The sequence below is a fragment of the Scardinius erythrophthalmus genome (assembly GCF_964197995.2).
Source record: "Scardinius erythrophthalmus genome assembly, chromosome: 24".
Taxonomy (NCBI): Eukaryota; Metazoa; Chordata; class Actinopteri; order Cypriniformes; family Leuciscidae; genus Scardinius; species Scardinius erythrophthalmus.
Window position 1 is genome coordinate 2,150,884 of NC_138244.1, and position 7,010 is coordinate 2,157,893.

Below are 7,010 nucleotides of genomic sequence, written 5' to 3' on the forward strand. Positions count from 1 at the left end.
CAGAGACAGCCCTGGTTCGTGTTATGAATGACTTGCTTGTCTCAGCTGACTCTGGAGCCTCTACCATCTTGGTCCTGTTAGATCTGAGTGCAGCTTTCGACACAGTGTGCCATTCTATCCTGTTAAATAGGCTGGAGAGCTGGCTTGGTATCACTGGTACTGTACTAAACTGGTTCAAATCCTATTTCACTGATCGTTCCCAGTTTGTTGTCTTGGGAAACAACAAATCCGATACTGGACAAGTCCGTTCTGGCGTTCCTCAGGGATCTGTTTTAGGTCCCACATTGTTTAGTGTTTATATGCTTCCTTTGGGGCAAATAATCAGGAAATATGGTCTGGGGTATCATTTTTATGCTGATGATACTCAGATTTATATTATCTCTAAATCTGATCCTACTGTCACCTCCAAAATTCTCTCGGAAGGTGTGCAGGAAATAAAAACGTGGATGCATCATAATTTTTTTTAAATTGAACTCCTCTAAGACAGAGATTTTACTCATTGGCACACCTGCGGCTACTCACAAAGGGAGACATTTTAATTTGATCATCGATGATAGTGTTTTATCTCCATCTTCTTGTGCTCGTAACCTTGATGTGATTTTTGACGCCCACTTAACACTAGACTCTCATATTAAGAGTATTACTAAATCTGCATTCCATCATCTAAGAAATATTGCAAGAATTAGGCCTTGTCTTACTCTACCTGACGCTGAAAGGCTTATTCATGCATTTGTTACATCCAGGATTGATTATTGTAATGCACTATTTGTTGGTTTACCTGCTAAATCTATAAAACGCCTGCAGTACATTCAGAATTCAGCAGCACGTGTGCTTACATACACTTCACCACGTCAGCACATTACAGGTGTGCTTTATAGTTTGCATTGGCTACCTGTCCAGTCACGTATTGCTTTTAAAACTCTTACACTAACGTACAAAGCTATGCATGAAATCGCTCCTTCTTATATCTGTGACTTAGTCAGCCTGTATGCGCCTTCTCGTTCCCTTCGGTCTACGGATTCTCTTACTCTTCAGCAGCCTCCCTGTAGATTAAAATCTATTGTGGAGAGAGCTTTCTCTGTTGCAGCACCCAGGCTATGGAATGCACTTCCTCTTACTGTTAGAGACGCTCCTACATTAGCCAGTTTCAAGAAGTTGTTAAAAACACATTTTTTTAAAATTGCTTACTTGAACTGTCATGACTAGTATTTTATTGGGTTGCACTGTAATGATTACCGGTATTTTGTATTACTCTTGTACTTTGTACTTTACTTGTTTTATTGTTTGTAGCGCTTTGGGTTTCAGAAAAGCGCATTATAAATAAAATGTATTATTATTATTATTATTATTAATGAGATTTGCAAATAAATAAAATATTTACAAATATTTTATTATTTTACAAACACAACTCTGCCTGGCATTTATTTGTGAACCGCTTTCTGTGCATTTGTAAATCGCTGCACACATTTGTGAACTGGTTCCTGTGCATTTGTAAATCGCTGCACACATTTGTGAACTGGTTCCTGTGCATTTGTGAATCCCCTCAAGCATTTGTGGATTTTGAAACACTTATAGCTTCGACATGCAGACAGATCCACAAATAAGTGGACTCCACCCACCGCCTACTCAAGCCAATCAGATAACGGCCACGTCGAGCTGGCCAATCGTAGCACGTTCTCGCTTCAACCAATCACGTTTGGCGGGAAATTATTCTTGCATCCTCCTTGAAAGGAGCAGTAGTAGCGCTGAACTGTTTGTGTGGTAAAAACACTCTGTTTTCAAAAGATTGTTGGAGTTTAAGGCCTCTTTATATTTCCATCAGGATACATTAAGGGAATGTTATAGAAAAAAATATATATGTTTCTTTTTTCTATATTTTATTTTCAATGATTTAACAAATGAATGCCATACATTCATTTGTCTGTATTTTGAGTTTCTTTTATGATATTGATACAGCTGCAGGGTGTGTGTGTGAGATTTCAGAGGTAAGGAGATTCCCGTGCTGGGGAGGGGTCAAGGGGGGTCCCTTTTGTTCCTTGTGCTGTGAAGAGTGACAAGAGATAACTCTATAAAAATGCTGGCCAACCTCTGCTCTGGGTCTCACTCCGCCTGCAGCTGGACTGTGGATGGACTGGGAACATTCTTGCAAGAATAAATATCTTTTAAGGACAATTTGAATCCTGATGTCTCTTATGCCTGATGCTGTTTTGTTAGTTACTTGTTTTTGCCTCAACAGGAATTATGATAATCAGAGATCCCGAACATCATGAACAGTCTCTACACCGGCAAGAGGCGCGACACAGCACGTCAAAAGCAAATAGGCACTATATATTCACTGCTGTCGTAGCAGTTTCAAATAATGTCAAACTAGCATGTTTGAAACGTTAACACATATTCCCTATGTGACGTCTGCTTAGCTGCAGACATGTCTGCATAATCGTACTCTTAACGGCTCTGATCGTAGCCTACTTTGACTAGTGCTGGTTACTTGAAAAATCATATTTCGTGATAGTGTCCTGGACGCGGGGCATTCATTGATAGTAAACGGATGCCCGCACTTCTTCTAGATAGATAGAAGATAGATTAGATTAGAAGATAGATTCTTCTAGATAGATAGCCTCGCACGGGGTAGACACCATGCAAGAAATTACAGGACATACGATTTTGCCTTTTAAAGCACAATCGCGGTGACAAATAGCATAAATAAATGTCATGTAGAATACCAAATATGAGCCCAAATGACCACCCAATATGGAACGGTACGAGCCTCAGCATCAGCGTGTAGTAGCCTACTGGGGTCGATGCTGCAAATACGGTAAAAATCTTGCAATGCAAATTAAAAACTCGTGTAGCTATTTATGGGTTGAACCCAGTTATTCATTAGTCAGCTACTTGATGCTTTTCTGTTCTATCTTGAATAACGTGACGCGTCCATAATGCGTTATTCCCATAACAGAGATGTAAAGGGCTGTTTCTCTGGCTTTTTTCAAGGCTCATAAAAATTGTTGTTTTGCTTGACCATCAGTCTAATGGTGTAATTCTAACAAAATCCAAATTTTAAACATATTTTATTGGCCTTTACGCGTACACTTCCTATTTGAGCAAATGCAGATGAATGATGAATGAGCACAGAGCAAGATCGCCCAGTGTAAAGCCAAACGTGATTGGTTGAAGCGAGAACGTGCTACGATTGGCCAGCTCGATGTGGCCGTTATCTGATTGGCTTGAGTAGGCGGTGGGTGGAGTCCACTTATTTGTGGATCTGTCTGCACCTCGAAGCTAGCCTGACGTCGTCATACTCAATTCTAGTCAGAATGTGAGTCTGATACTTCTCCATTGAGCTTTGATTATGGGGCGTGTTTCAACCGAACCAGGAAAAAAAATTCCTCTGCACTCAATTGGATAGACCTACAACCAATCAGAGCAACGGAGTAAGTGACGTATGTTTTTCATTCATGTTTCCGATCGCGGCTCTCTTTTAAAATTAATGCGCTGTCGATATCTTCTATAACAGACGCGATGGCGGAATCTACACATGATGTTTTATAAACAAATTTCAGGAGGAGCACATTCAAATAATCAATCCAATCAACCGTCTATCAGCATGAGAGGAAAGCATATATTTATTCACTCGGTCAACTCACCTAACATGACAGTTTTCAGCATCCCTGCACTCACTCTTGGCTTGTTCTTCCACAGCCAGGAATACGGGGGGAGTACTTTGGGTTCTGGCCGAATACCGAGCCCGAAGCCTCTCCTCGGACAGCACGCCAAATATGCATTTATTCTATCTGACTTATTTGTAAGCGTGAACTCGTGAAATCTCAATTCTTCAGCGGCAGTCATTTGAATTCAACCCAAGCGCTCGTTGATGACGTGGATGATGACGTTACCGTTGCTTATCTGTCCATCATCGTATAAAGCCCGCCCTGACAATTTGATTGGTCCGAACAATTTTTGTTCGGGCATAATAGCTCCTCAACGGAGCGAGTCCAGACCGAACTTCCCGACCAAAAAATATTGTGGGCGGGGTTCGGGCTGGCACCCAGGCTACCTCGAAGCTAGAAGTATTTCAAAATCCACAAATGCGTGAGGAGATTCACAAATGCACAGGAACCAGTTCACAAATGTGTGCAGCGATTTACAAATGCACAGAAAGCGGTTCACAAATAAATGCCAGGCAGAGTTGTGTTTGTAAAATAATAAAACATTTGTAAATATTTTATTTATTTGAAATCTCATTTTATTTATTTGTGTATTTTATATTTTTTTGTGAAACTCTTTACATTTATTTGTGGATCTTAATCTATTTATTTGTGAATTGGATACATTTTTGTGAATCTCTTTACATTTATTTGTGAATATTAATCTATTTATTTGGAATATTGCAACAATAATACCCCCATACTCATACAGGACTGCCCTGTTGAGATTGAATAAGCTGAAGTTTTATAACCTGTAACTTTTTGATTTGCTACAAATATTATGATTTGCGACAAATATTAATCCTTGTGTTACCAGTATTTTATCTTTTGTTTAAATATTTTTTTATTTCTAAAGACTGTTAAGTTTTACTTTAGCTTACAAATACAGTTCTATTAGTGATAGACAGAGCATTATAATAATCTTTGCAAGACCAAGGACAACAAAGTTTCCAGAAACGATTCTGTTGGAGGGTAAGCATGAATTTGATCCATATGTCTAGTCGCCAATGATTATTATTGTTTCACGAGAGTGTAGGGACACACCTAGATTTGCAGGTATAAATTAAACAAGCTAGTGAGGATATCATCCTATTCTGACCTGACAGCAAAAGACTACCTAGCAACTGTGATACTAGGGGTTATTCAGGATAATGAGATACCAGATCTCACCACAGAGTGTGTGTGTGTGTGTGTGTGTGTGTGTGTGTGTGTGTGTGTGTGTGTGTGTGTGTGTGTGTGTGTGTGTGTGTGTGTGTGTGTGTGTGTCAGCAGCAGACGTCAGTGTTTCTCTTCCACTGAAATCACATTCAGTTTATTCCTCAGTTTATTCCTCATTGTATGGGCGGTGTGGACGACGATACACATGCATTATGTAATTGCATTGCATATAATGTGTGCTGGTCAACTAGTCTAAAATTAAGAAACCCCTAGAACACAGTAAAAAAAAGATAAAAACATAGAAACATTGTGTACAATTCAGATAGGCTAATTAATTTATTTTCCAGTATCCAAATATGATACTAAATAGCACAGGGAAAAGGGCTTCTATCTGTGACGTGCTGTCTTTGCATTTGAACATTGCACATTTTAAACAGGACACGCATTAGGGACCGTTCGGTATTTATGGAAGGGGCCACCGGAGGAAAATAGGGGAGGGTCATGTCTTTTTATTCTTTGTTGAGGGGAGGGTCATCCAACTTTTTTTAGTCTTTTTATATTCATGAGAAACAGCAACATTTCAAAGTGGCTTGTTTGGGGCTATTTTTTTCCATTTAGCTCCATGTTGATCTCGCGTTATCAGCCCCCCTTTGATATCAGATGGGTCTGACCCAACAAAAATCCAGTTTGGCGCTGTTTGACAGTGCGCGAGCAATTCAGTTTGCGCTTAGAAAAAAGTGCATCATGTCAGAACAGAACGCAATGAAATGTTTACCCGGCAAAGCTTTAAAGCACGAGCAAATAATGAACTTTTGTGTTTGCGAATAAGTGCACAGTGTCCTGTGAGTGTAACTCTACCGTTGCATTAACATGTGATGTGAATGTACGTCGAGTTTTACAGTATTGGGACTGAGGCGCCAGAACTGCAGCTGAGAATGTGCGCTAGCGCGATACTACCATATTTTAGTTTCCATTATTATTTTGTTTCCACGATGTGTAAGATGTAGGGCTACCACATCTTTAAATTACTATTAGTATTATTTAAGTTAACATAATAAAATACGTAGACCTACACCACAAAAACTAGTTGAGGATAAATTCGTGGATTAAAATTGGGCGATTCCAGTTATGGACGTGACATTTGCAGTCAAAACTTGAAATATAAATTCTCAGAAAATGTATTTAATACCAATATTTTGAAACGTCTGAAAGGAGTCAAGACATTAGAAAAATATCAGTCTACACATGCGTTTTATATTTAATATGAGGGAAATACACATGTGACGTGACACAAAAAATCTTTAACTTTTAGGTGGCAAAATATTTTTTTGTAATTCTATAAATTACACTGTGCAAACCAAAAAAAAAATAAAAAATATCCACCGGATGAATAAAGATCGGCCTCCACAGACCATAAAATATTATTTTTATTTTATTTTCTGTTCGCATTTATGTAAAAAAAAACAATGTTATGGGCGTGACAGTTCTCCATTACGGACATGACTGCTCTGAAAGCGACTTATTTCACAGAGACCTCAAACAGAAAGCACAAAGCCTTTCTTTAAAGTGAATTTCGTTTTTTTATTAATTGTATCTTAATTTTAATCAATGTTTCATCTGGATTTAATAAATAAGAAGTAAATATAGTAGAAATAGATTATCATGACACGGAGGCGCGGGCGAGTGAACTGGACTCTTGTCTCATAAATGAACCGAAACTCAGCGTAAGGTAAGCTACTTGCCTCACAGACCTGAGAAAAATATAGAAAGCTTGAAATGTCTACTTTTAAACAGAACAATTCAAAACGAAGGAAAACAGACTGGTTTCTGCTTATGAAATGTGCATTTCTCTCTGGCGCGTTCTGAGAAGATCGCGACGCATCGTCAACACCATCTTTCCAGTCGACACAGAAAACACTTGTTTATTAATAAACAATTAAAATGGCTCCTTGCTATATTTGACAGATTAATAATCATTACTTTTGTCGGTTCTTTGTGACAGATTTTAGATGCTTTGTTGGCAGCGCCACCCACATGTTGAACGAGTCACACCGCATCAGCACTGAAAACATGATTTTTTTTTTTTCAAATCTAAAATCAAAAATCGTGATACGAACCGAATCGTAGGTTTGGTCTATCTATCGTTAC